Source organism: Carya illinoinensis, chromosome 4 (assembly GCF_018687715.1).
Source record: "Carya illinoinensis cultivar Pawnee chromosome 4, C.illinoinensisPawnee_v1, whole genome shotgun sequence".
Taxonomy (NCBI): domain Eukaryota; kingdom Viridiplantae; phylum Streptophyta; class Magnoliopsida; order Fagales; family Juglandaceae; genus Carya; species Carya illinoinensis.
In genome coordinates this window covers 14867688-14881808 of record NC_056755.1, presented here as the reverse complement: position 1 = coordinate 14881808, position 14121 = coordinate 14867688, and positions in this window count along the sequence as shown.

Here is a 14121-nt window from a genome sequence, read left to right as displayed (position 1 = left end):
AGAACATGAAAAATCATATCAAAACTCAAATCATCATCGTGGGCTTGGAATAATTCTTTCTTCTTTTTCAGCCTGTTATGCAAATTTAGGCATTAACAAAGGAAAAGTGTGTCACGGTCATTGGACATTTCTAGGCGAATAATGCTAAACAGACCAAAGATTGTACCAATGGTTGCATTTCCTTTTTCTTTTTTAATTAAAAAAAAAAAAGAAGAGGAAATGCACCCATCGGTACACTCTCTCAATGCATGTAACAACACCCTTTCTAAGCAGGCAATGGCCCCCTTGTTAGAAAGCTGAACACTCCTTCATTTTCGGCCATTTTTAAAAACATATATATGTATAAATAATTAAAATAACTCCCTTGCCCACCCATAAAATCTATATTATTCATATTTTTTTTTTAAAAAGTAAGAAATGCATATATTTAGTTTTCTACTAAAATTTAAATTATAATCAAGATCTTATAAAAGATAAATTTTGAGAAAAAAATAAGATTTTGATTCTAAGAGTTTCGAAACTAAAGAACTGCACACACACATACATACACACACATATAAAAAATATATAAATATATATATAAATATTAAGGAAAAACTCATAATACATGTATCCATTCCCTATTCCCTCTTGACTTGGTTAATATTTTTACACATTTTCTTATATTTTTTATGTTAATATATGTTTAACACATTAATTTTTTCGATTAAAACGGAAAAACACACTATTATTTGTTATCTTTCTTTTATATAAACCTAAACCTACACCATATATCCTTAAATTAATAAATATATTGATAGGATTTCTGTAGTTAGCATTATGTTCTAAATATGGTTGGCCTTCGAAGCTTAGGGCTGCACAATAAGTTTTTTTTTTTTTTCTGTATTTTTGAGCTCTCCAAACATATGGTTGGCCTTTTTGTTTTGGATCATGCATATATTCCTACTTTCCAGTATAATGTCCCAAAAGAATTTCGATAGGATTTTTTTTTTAAAAATTTTAGGAATGCCATAAAAACCTAAGAGAATTTCATAGACTGAGGGATCAACTAGATTTTAGTCTATTGAATTATGATCCGCTAAGGAGACAAATTGCCTTTTTATTTTTAATTTTTTTGAGAAACTTAGGATCATAATTAGGTGAAACGAATTGTAGTATTAAACTCTTATAAATTTTTAGGATTCTATAGTGCAATAAAAGTCTTCAAGATTTTCGACTACAAAATAGGCCGATTGGAGAGAATGACATGGCACTTATACCAAACAGTCGTCACATTGCCATGTAGGATGTCTAAATCAACCTAGGATTACTAGAGAATCTCATTGGACACATGGCACCAACACAACCCTCCATTTGGAGCACACTTTACACTTCTTAAGCAAAATACAAATGTATAAAGTGGATGGAGTGAAAACCAAGCAACCAACATGCCTTCTTACACTCATCACAATATTTCAACCCCCAAAGTACAACCATGACCAGCCACCAAAGAGGGTTTAAAACCCTAATAAAATTTGAAATATTTGAATGGAAGCTAAAACCCCCAAACCCCAAACCCTAAAGTGAGCTACTCGATTTTGATGATGCAAGCTTCTCTCTTGATTTAAACTCATCCTACAAGCAACCATCACCTCATGTACTTTCGTTTGAACTCTTATTCACTCCTTTACACCAAGGTACACTCATTTGACTAACACAATTAGGTTTGAACATGAAACCCTAACTAAACCCCAAATGATGCCAATTGGGTTGGAAGATTTTTATCCAGCTGAAAGCCCCATTCCCTTGCCTCTTCACACAAGCAAACCCCCATGGCATGACCACTGCCTTGTATGAAATTGCACCTCTTGGTCAACCAAATAGTGTACTTAGGATTGGAAAGTGTGACACCCCAAACTTATTTGGAATTTAATGGAAATTGAGGTATCAGAACATACTAAGGCTAAAATGACAAACTAAACCAGACAATCTCATGTCTAAGGGTTTCGGTTCTAACACTTAGAGGATTGGATCATGCAAATCTATTTTATTAAAACCTTATATGCCATGAATCAAACCATGAACTTGTATAAAAATCAAAGCAATTCATCATAGAACCAAGATTTGAAGGATAACTCAACACAACAATACAAACTCTCAAGGTTTATCAAGATTAATCCAAACCAAAGACCTTGTCACCATATCTCATCATCCATCCTTTAAAATTTAAATAAAAATTAACCAAAACTCTTCCAATACTCCAAGACTCAAAGATTGATACAAAACAAGATATTTGAGTTAGAAAAAGAACTTATAAATTTGGAAATCCAAAGAAAATAGCACCTAAAATTTTTCTCTCCAAGAACTCTCTCAGTTTCTCTCAAGGAAAGAGATGAAAAAGATGTAAAGTGTGGGAGAATGAGAGGGAGCGACATGGGCTATAGGGGCTGACTTGGAGCAGGTGAGATTTTATTACACATGATGTAGAAATAGCTTATGCAAGTGGGGAAAAATCAGTTGGAGGGAGGGAGGGAATGCATGCTGGCCAAGTGGTAAAATTAAGGTGAGAAGCTTGAGTTTTTGACCTTCTATAAGGTACACTATTTGGGGCCTAACTAAGGGTACAAGGTCAAGCTATGGATTGTCATTCAATAGGAATAAGCTTATGTGAGAAGCTGAGGAAAAAAAGAGTTTTGGCTTGAATAAAAACAACACATCCCATTGGCTCATTTAGGATATAGTTAGGGTTTCACTTAGGGTTTCAAGTCTACTTACAATTGGTTTGATCAAATGAGTGTACTATGGTGTAAGGAAGTGGATAACAGTGTAAGAGATTGTACTTGAGTGGATTGTTGCTTGTAGAAGTGGTTTAAATCAAGAGGGAAACACTAGTCCAAAATTGAGTAGCATTTAGGGTTTGGAAGTTTAACTTACCCTCAACATTTGGGGTTTTAGTTGCACCACAAATTTTTGGGATTTTATTAGAGTTTGAACTATCTTTGTTGGCTAGCTATTGATGTACTTGAGTACGTGGAATAATGAAATGTATAAGAATGCATGTTGATTTGCTTGGTTTTTACTTCATCTACCTTACACATTTGTAGTCCTGTTGACAAGTGTAAAGTCGGCTCCAAATGGAGGGTTATGATGGTTCCATGTGCTCAAAAATATTTCCTAGTGATCTTAGGTTGATTTGGATGTCCTACATGGTGATTTGCTGGCTGTTTGGACTAGGTCCCATATGGAGCTCTTTGGTTGGCCTATTTTTCACTCGAAAAACTCAAAAATTTATATTGTACTATAAAATTTTAAAAATGCATACGAATCTAATAGTGTAATTTTTTTCGTCAAATCATGCTCCCAAGTACCTCAAATAAAAAAAAAAAAAAAACAACATGTCCATGTAGCGAATTGTAATTTGATTATGACTAAAACCTAATTGATCACTCAATTCATGAAATCCTCCTAGTATTTTGTTACGTTTCTAATGTCTAAAGAAATTATTTCTATCGAACTTCTTTTGGGGCATTTAAGCAATTCAAACACTCAACTCACTTCACTCAAAACTATTACTCAATAAGCACCATTCCATTCCAACTGATTGATCTTAGAGTGAGATTTGGAGAAAAAACCTTGGTCGTTAGTTCTTTTAGATCTTCAAGCTTGTAAGTTTTGTATTCCTACCTTCAACCCCTTTTATTTTTATTATGCTTTTTGACTCTTCAGTTTCTTAAAGTATGATGGATATTTTTATTCAAGGTTTGAAGCTAGGTTGGATGATGATGTTTTCGTGATGAGGAACTCAGTTTGAGTATGTTTGGTCTGCTTTGGAAGTTTGTGATGATATGTTGTGTAGTCCTAAATATTTTGGTTCTATGGTGTAGTGTTTTGATATCAACAAAAATGTTTTGTTGGATTTATGGCATATGAGGATTTAATAAAAAGACTTGCTTGTTCCTGTAATGTGTTAGAAACTGAATCAATCAAGAAAGGAATTGTTGGACTAAGTTTGTCCTTTTAACTTTAGAAACTTGAATCCATGGTTTGATTTCATCAAATCTTGCACAATTTTTAGTTCATGATTTGAGTTGGATTCTTAAAGCTTTAAAACTAAGATTTTAGTTGGAGTTTTTATGAACATGCAAAGAGGTATGTTTTTATACAAAGTTTGGTGGGTCTTGACTTGTTGGTTTCTTTGATGTTGTGATTTGCTTTGATATGTTGAAAATGGTGATTAGATCAAGTTAGGACATGAATATGAAATTTATGGATGTGTTCTTTCAACGCAACTTAGGGATTTAACCATTTTGTACATAGCCAAGCATGTTTATGTTTGGGTCCTAAGGTGAACGTGCAAGTCAATTTTCATTAAGTGAACAAATTGATTTTAAGTCAATTTTCATTAAGTGAACAAATTGATTTTTGCTATGTAGATATGCATAATACTAACTATGTTTAAATGATTAGTATGTTAAAAGTTAAGACTTGTGTGATCCTTTTAGTGCCAAAATTCAAGGGAAAGGCCGAAGACATCAATATTAGGTTCAATTTGACCTAATCTTGGTGTTTTGTCATAATGTTTTGATATGTTAAGTTGATGGTCTTGAAAATGCATAATTGGTGTCTTGGCATGTTATTAGAACTAGAAAATTGATGTTAAGCTTGTTAATTTGGATCTTGGCATGATGGTGTGATTATGGGCCAAAAAGCCAGGCATGAGTAATTTTTAAGCTAGTTAGATTTGGTCAAGTAAGATTTTTGTATTGAATGTGAGTTTTTGTTAATTCTAACTCCATAGGTAAACTGAGAGCATAATTTACATGAGGCATGTAAATTTTGATAGATTTTAGAGCCTATTTGTAATTTTTAAAAAGTTTAAGGGCTCATTTGCAAATTCCTAATAGTTAAGGAGTAATTTTGAAAGTAAAATTTTAGATTGGAAAATTTTGTTTCTATGTGGTTAAATGAGAATTACTAACTCTAGAACATCTCTCGTTCCAAAAAAAAAAAAAGAATATCTCTTGTTTCAGCTCATTCCACATTTTTATTTAGCAAGGATATTTGTAAGTTAGTTTCTAACTTACTTGTAATATATTTATTAGGGGTGTATAGAAAACTAAAAAACCGGTCACCACCAACGCGAACTGACCAGTCGCGCCAGGAACTAGTTGGAACTGGTGGTAAACCGGTCAGCGCACAATGAAATTTATTCAAAATCGATCAATGTAGGTTCGGCAGCGGTTTAACCCTGGTTTAAACTGCTAAACTAAACGAACCAATAAAACCTTTTTTTTTTAATATACAGACTCAAAACGATGGATTGACTTCATTTTTTATGTATAATATACAATAGATAATTGAAATGACATGGTTTGGTTTTAAACCAAACGACGTTGTTTCAAGATAAGACCATTTTCAACCTCTAGCTTCTTCTTGCTCCATTCATCGCATCCGTTGCACCAACTCTCTCTCTCTCTCTCTCTCTCTCTCTCTCTCTCTCTCTCCCATATCTGCAACACTCTCTCTCTACTCTCTCAAGTGAGCTAATCCACTAGGATAATCGAAAACCGGCCAAGAACCGACAAAGAATTGTCAGAGTCAATACAACTGATTTTCCTCATCCGCATCGACCAGTTATGGTCAGTGGCTCCTCTCTCTTCAACGGCATCGGTTTTTTCCAAAAATTGCGCCGAATACTTCCATTTTCACCCCTAATATTTATGTACGTGAGATGGTAAGATTCATGTAATAAATTCATGTTATGATTTATGGCTATTTATTTGAAATGTTTATGCCATACTACGTCATTATAAATATCAATTATGAATATTTGCCACATGTCACGATTACCATGTCATAGCATACAAGTTTGTCACGAAAATTTTTCTAAGACATGCATGAACTGTTAAAATTTATCATGACCCCAAAAGGATGAAAGATTATCCTAATGGAACTCTCATTGTCCACTATGTAGTGATTAAAATATAGTGGAGTCCCTTGAGTTGACAAAGAACCGTCAATTAGATTTCAAATGGATCCAAAAGGATTCTAGACCGAAGTGAAAGGCACCCAATGCCGGTTGTGCTGAAACCTCAAGTTGTGGAATTACCTTCGAGTAAAACCTTTACGACGCATTCACAGCTGGTGCAAGGACCTGTGAACCTTAGATTATATTTCTATTTGTTTGTAACTATGGTCGGAGTACTATATTTATTTTATTTATAGATTGGTTGGACTTATGATGTAACTTTTGGTTATGTGAATATGACTAGAATGTAAAGATGTTTTGAGATTAGCATTCTAATACAATGTATGCCATTAAAAAAAATTATCCATTGTGTTTACCATATATAGTTAGAAGCATGCTACGTATATTACATCTAAAATTTCATTAATAGAGGATAAGTATTGTATATTCCAATACTTCAAACTTTATCAAATTTCAAGTAGAATTGGAGGTGTCACATCCGACATTAATTTGTAATTTGCAAAAACAAGAGAAGACAAATGAAATGCGGAGAGAGAGAGAGTAAAACCCAGAGCAAGAGTCACTGAAATGCGGATGGATCTGAATTTTTCGTGCAAGAGCAAAACCTTCAAAAATTGTATGTGTTTTTGCAAGAAAAAAATGAAAAAAAAAAAAATAGTTGATAACACAATACACGACCTCTCTGTCCTTATTTGCATTTTATTTTCACATTTTTACTATATCTTGACTGTGTTTATTTTCACATTTTATTTCCAGACAGCATTTCATTTTCTCATTTCACTTTGACATTTCATTTACCATGCGCATTTCATTTTTCCTGTTTACATAAATTTTATTTTGTTTTTATTTATTTAAACAGTCACGTCAACCACAGAGACCCAAAGGACGCGCAAGCCGGTTGCCTGTGGACTAATTGTTTGGGGAAACGGGCCTACCCTATGTGCAATGCATGAATGCTTTATCAGTGGGCTCGACGTGATGTACTGCATCAGACGATTCAGACCTGTATATAGGAAGGGCGGAAACGAACAAAAATGCTTGGCCTATCAAGATATGATTCCGATTGGGTCTCGATTTTTCTTATTTAATAATTAAAAAAATATTTTTAAATAATATTATGAAATTAATTTATTTTAAAATATGAAAAATAAACTAAAACAATCGAAAAACGTAAATAAGACTTTTTAAGTCTAAGTTGATTATAAAAATTAAATAATTTCATTTTATCATTATAAATTTTTGAATTTTTATATAAAATATAATAAATAATTTATTTTTTAAAATTTAATATAAAATTAATATTAAATATTATATTATAATAATTTATTTATTATTATTTAAAATCTTTCATCTCAACTATCGAATTAAACCGGTTAACTCTTCAAAGATTCTCGTGTAGCACGGCTCCAGGAAAAACAGCCAAACGCTCTCATGTGAGTTTATTTTCGATGGGTCCGTACGTGATGTTCGTGTGCCCTTTCGGATATGACAATTCTTGTCAGAAAACGATTATTATTTTGAGGAGTGATTCTACGGCTACGAGAGATTCTTTCAAGAGAAGTTATCACGCAATATATATATATTTAAATTTATTTTATTTTTTTAAGATATATATATTTAATCATTTTTAACATGTTTTAAAAAATAAAAAATTTATAATATTATTAAAAATTAATTTTTAATCACTAAACACCAAAAAATAAATAAAAAAATCTTATCTGACACTGTTGAGATCCCGATTTTGAGAACAAGCCATGGATGAGACAATTCTGGAAGAGAATTATAATTTCTACTTAAAGAAGATATGTACAGAATTCTTATTAAAAAAGAAAAAATTTTATTTTAAAATAAATATTTTAATAATTTTAAAAAATTTTAAAATAAAATTATTTATACTCACATTACAGTCTCTAAATAAATACTATACATAATATTGCTCATTTTAAAAATAATAACTCTTTTTTTTTTTTTTTGTACCCGTTTTAATTATAAAGACATATTCTCAAATTCGTTAGTAGAATATATCAACGGTCTACAGGCACCGCTGGTGGCTCCCAATAGAGTCACCGTTAGGCAAAATAATTTTTTTTTAATTTTTTTTCTAATCATTTTTTAATACTTTTAAATATTTTAAAAAATATTAAAAATTTATAATAATATTAAAAAAAATCTTAATGATTAAGAAAAAGAAAAAAAATAAGGCCAAGGGTGGTGGCGGCCAAAGTATTTTCCAGAATATATTATTCATATTATTTAAATTATAAAATTTGAAAATTTCTATTTTGAAGTTCACTCGTAAATCATTACTTTCGTTTTATTATAAATTATTTAAATAAATTAAATCTTGTCATTTTAATAAAATATAAGATGTATTTTGCATAGAGTTCAAAATAGAAAAGTTATATACAAATTAATTTATAATATTTAAATTTAAAATTAACCTTTTAAATTAAATTATATCACACAAATAATATGTGATGTAGAGATCTTAAAATAATAATAATTTATTAAAAATAATAATTTGTAAGTTTCACGAGACCACTTTGGATGTAATGAAAATTATATACAACAAATTAACATCACATTTTCGTTCCACTGTAATGAGGTAGCATTACTCATCAATTTTTATATTTATTTTTAGAAAAAAATAAAAAATTATTAAATAATAATAAATATGTCACATTTTATCTAATAGAATAAAATTAAGATACGTGTGAAGTATAACATTAGTATACTGTAAATATAAATCTCTTTGAAAGAATTTGCATTTCACTCACGAGTATATTTTTCATTTAAAAAAAAAAAGTATATTACTCGTTAGTCAATCAATAATGCATGGCTGCTTTTTAAACATATATGCTAGCTGTAAGATGAGAATTGCATATAGTCGATAGTATAAACGAAAACGTTTAAGATATTTTTAATTGAGGAATGTTATACATCATCCTACTCCACATATTTTATATTAAAATATTATTTTTTATTTCATTTTATTCTTATTAAACTAATTGAATTATTCTATTTATCATCTACACACTTCATATTTATTATAGAAAAAATGAAAAAAATTAAAATAAGTGTGGTGTGTGAAGTGTGAGGATGATAATAAGAATTTTCTTTTTTAATTAGTCGCTTCAAGAAAATTGTTTATTGGTATAGTTTCTACGAAAATGATTATTTCTTATTAAGACTAATCTATTTTTGTCATAAATAATCATTATTTTTTTTATAAACAAATCTCATTAATTAAATCAAGTCTTTGCAAGAAATTGTCTATCAAGCCAAACTTCTTGAGAAACAAAAGAAGGACAAACATTTCACCACATAACAATATCTTCAACATGCCAAGCATATTTTGCTAAAATATGAGCAACCTTATTGCCCTGCCTATTAACATGCACGAATGACACCTCCTGAAAGTTATGAATCAATCTTCTAATTTCATCAAGAGCATAGGCAAAATCAGTTAAAAAATCAGAAAGATAGTTCAAAGCTTTCACTAAAAGAAGGCAGTCAGTTTCCACCATTAGCTTGGATATTCCCCATTGTGAACAAAGCTGTAAGCCTTTTAATACAGCTGTAGCTTTAATAAACTCTGATGTAGAAACTGCATTCTCCAGCTTACTGCAAGCAGCTACAAATTTACCTTCATGGTCTCTCAAAACCACTCGAGTGCCTGCCTTTCAATATCTCCAAAAGTAGCACCATCCACATTCATTTTCAAAACACCCTCAAGATGTGAGTTCCAACTTAGCACTCTTGAAGCTTCTCGGCTATAACAATAAAAAACCTGCACTTTCTTAAACTCAGACTGCATAGACAAAGTTGTAGTAATCACAGAAGAAACCTGAAGAACAACATTGTCATAAATAAATTTATTTCTTCTATACAACAACCCCCCAAGTAATTGCAATAAAAGTCATGAAATCTTCCTCATTACCCTTTAATTTTACTGTTAGAGCTAACTCCCAAAAAGACCTCCCAGATCCAATCTCCCCCATCAATGGCAGAACCTAGATACATAAAGTATAGACATTTGAACAATAAAAAATGCATGTGCAACATGCTCTCTACAGTTATTACAGAACACGCACACATCCTCCCCAAAAATTTTCTTCCTCATTAAATTTTGGTAAGTAGGTAGTATTTCCTGACAAGCTCTCCAAACAAATACCTTCATCTTCAAATAAATTTTCAACTGCCATAGACATTTCCAAAAGGGAGCATACTGTTGGACTCGAGGCCCTTCTCCTTTTCTTTGATAAGTTGCAAGCTGAATCAGCCACTTCGAACAAAATAGTACTCACTCTTTCAACAACCCAATACCAGGAATCATCATGAGTTGAAGACACATTAAGTTTCAAAATCTGAGACACAACCCTTGGATTGAAAAGAGCTCTTACTAATTCAACATTCCACCAACCTGTATCCTGGTCTAATAAATCCTTTAACTCTTAGATGTTCTTGGCTAGGACAATGATTGACACCATGAAAATCTTCTTGCTGGATTTCAGGAATCCAAGAATCTTGAAAAACCCTTATTTGAGCCCCATTTCCCACTCTCCACAAGCAACCAGATTTTAGCAAAGCAAGAGGACTATGAATACCCTTCCAAACATACGAGGAATTAAAACCAATTTTAGAGTCAAACAAAGAACACTTTGAGAAACTTTTTAGAGAAGAGAGTCTACATTAGTAAGTAACCGCCAGCCCTGTTTTGCTAGGAGGGCCATATTAATCATACAAATTTGTGAAGTCCAAACCACCTCGAAATCTTGACTCACTCAACTTCTCTCACCCAACCCAGTGAATTTTCTGCCCCTAAGATTGATTCCCTCACCAAAATCGAGCCATCATCATTTCCATTTCGTGACATAAAACTTTGGGAAGCAAAAAACAACTCATAGCATACGTAGGGATTGACATAGTTACATCTTTTAGAAGAACTTCCTTTCCCCCTTGAAATAACATATTTCCTTTCCACATTTAAGTTTTTTGCCACAACCTATGTTTTATCCCAACAAAAGCTTTCTGTGTTGATCTTCCAACCATGGGCAACAGTCCCAAATACTTCTCAAACTACTCAGCATTGCTACCACCCCACATTAACATAATATTCGCTTTCACATCTTCATTAACATTTCTACTAAAAACCATATAAGTTTTCTGTTTATTAATACACTGACCTGAAACTTTCTCGTAAGTGTCTAAAAGAGATAAGATTTTTTTCATTAGTAGAGACCTCAGCTTGACAAAAAATGACACTATCATCAGTAAATAACAGGTGATTCACCCGTGGAGCACCTCTACAGATTCTAACCCCTTCAACCATCCCCAAACCAGCATTTGTTTTCAATAAACTAATTAAGCCTTCAATACATAGGAGGAACAGGTAAGGGGATAGAGGATCCCCCTTGCCTTAGACCTCTTGTGGGACAAATTGGGCCTTTAGGACTGCCATTGACAAGAATTGAAAAGGACACTGTAGAAACACACTTCATAATAAGATCAATCCAGTTTTGAGCAGAGCCAAGAGCACTCATCATCTCTATTAAAAATTCCCACTCGACTCTATCATAAATTTTACTTATATCTAGTTTGAGAGACATATAACCCTTCCGGCCTACCCTTCTATTTCTAAGATAATATAATATTTCATAAGCAACTACAACATTATCCGTTATTTATCTCCTGAGTACAAAAGCACACTGAGTTTCAGATATAACAATAGGTAGAATTGTTTTAAGCTTATTCATAATGATTTTAGACAAAATCTTATAAAGAACGTTACATAGGCCGGCCACTCTTAAAGGATTATTTTTCTTCGGGATTAATGTTAAAAAAGTATGATCTAGATCCCTAGGAAAATCCCCTTGATTCAAGGCATTCAACACTGAGGCAGTAACTGAATTCCCAATCAATCCTCAATATTTTTGGAAAAAGACAGGAGACATACCATCGGGACCATGAGCCATGGAGGGGTTCATTTGCTTAACAGCTTCTTCAACTTCCGTTGCCACATAAGGAGATAATAAGGCTTTATTCATTTGATGAGAGACCTTCACTTCCACTTCTGATAGAATGTTAGGAATTTCCATGTGAGTTTTAGTAGTGAATAAATTCTGAAAAAAAAACCCCACTATCAAATCATCCATTTGATCCCCTCTCCTCCAATTTCCATACTCATCTTGTAACTGAAAAGGACGGTTTTTCTTCCTTCTAGCATTCGCTTTGTGATGAAAAAACCGCGAGTTCCCATCTCCTTCCTTCAGCCATAACACCCTTGACCGTTGTTTCCACATAATTTTATCCATTTGCAGCCACTTATGTACTTTCTCACGAGCATTCTTATTGATAGAACTATGTTGATAAGAAGGATCCAATTCTTGAATTTCATTTAACTTCCCTTTAGCCAAAGCCAATTCTTTTTGAACATTTCCAAAGCTTCTTTTATTCCACCTCGTCAACTTAGTTTCACAAGTAGAGATTCTCTTCATAAGCTAACTCAAAAGAACTTCTCCCTTGCCCCCATTCCAAATCCTCTCAACAATACTTGAGCACTCCATTTCCCCTACCCACATAGTTTCAAATCTAAAAGGTTGATTTCCTCTCCTTCTAATTAGCCCACCATTTGTATCAATCCATAGCGGAATGTGATCAGAATATGCCACCACTCCATGCTGAACATGAAGAAAGAGAAAAGTCGCACACCAATAGGAGTTACTAAGAAAATGATCCAATCTTCACTTATTACACCTTGACCCCCTCTGTCCCTCCTATTACACCAGGTGAAAGGCACCCTAAAATAGCCTAAGTCCTGAAATCCCCTTTATCTAACACAACTCTAAAATTTGCCATTTGTCTCTCACTTCTGTAATTACCCCCGTATTTTTCTAATTGATTGAGGATTTCATTGAAATCCTCAAAAACCAACCAAGGGAAATTCACACCCACACTTAAAGATTTAATAAGAGACCAAACCTCATCCCTCCTATCAATTTGCGGATGACCATATACACCCATAATTAATCCCTCCCCTCCTTCAAAACTAGAATCATTAATAGAAGCATGGATATGATTCATAGAATAATTAAGCATAATCAAATCACAATCATCCTTCCAAAACAGTGCCAAACCTCCACCACGACCAACTGAATCAACAACAAAGCAATTTGTAAAACCAAGCTTATACTTACAGAAAACCCATGGACGAGCGTTTAAACAAGTTTTTTGCAAGAAAAACACATCGGGAGCTTTCTTCATAAGCAGGTCACGAAGCGTACGAATTCCCCATGGGGATTCCAATTGAAAATTTTCATTCTGATCAGCGGTGCTATTCCACAGGCACCACCGATAACTTTGGAGTAAAGGACCTCGACCTATGATGCTTCTTCCTACTTTCTAATTCCTCTGCCTTGACTTCACCCTCCTTCCTCTTTTGTCCGCTCAATCACACTTCCAGACTATTTTCCTTACATGAATTAAGCCCTAGATCGAGTACTTAGGACCCCGATTGATGACTATATTTTTGAATGTAGGCCTTTTTTGAAGCCAAAATTGGCCTTGAAGAAATGGTTTGAATTACATCAGGCCCACATGGAGCTACAGGCCCAAGAGGCTGGTGGCCCAAATCAGCATCCATACAACAATGTACTGGCACCTCAAATAATCCAACCATATCTCCTTCCAAAAATGCTAAGGATTCCCCAACCAATGGCTTCGTTCCTTCTTCTTTGGTACCGTCCTCCACATATACCGTATCCTTGTCACCCTCCTGATTCTCCGTCACTATAGGTTGTTCCATAACATCTACAGGAGAATTTGAATTGCCCCCCTTTCTCGCAACCTGAAGTGATTGACTATTAACATTGGAATTTGAAACAAGGACCATGTCATCTATTATTTGAGTAGCAAACGAAATAATTGGAGCCACCATCAGATTTGTTTTTGTCGTCGTAGTAGGGACAAATTCCCCTATTTGTGACCTCCCCATCCGATGAACTGGACCCCACTTCCCTTCACACCGATTTGATCCAAAGCCTGCTCTCATCCACTCACCATACGGTAAATTCTTAGGAGTCTCCTCCACCTGAGAAGTTTCACATTCTTGCAACATATGGCCTAGAACACCATAGGAATAACACAAATCTGGC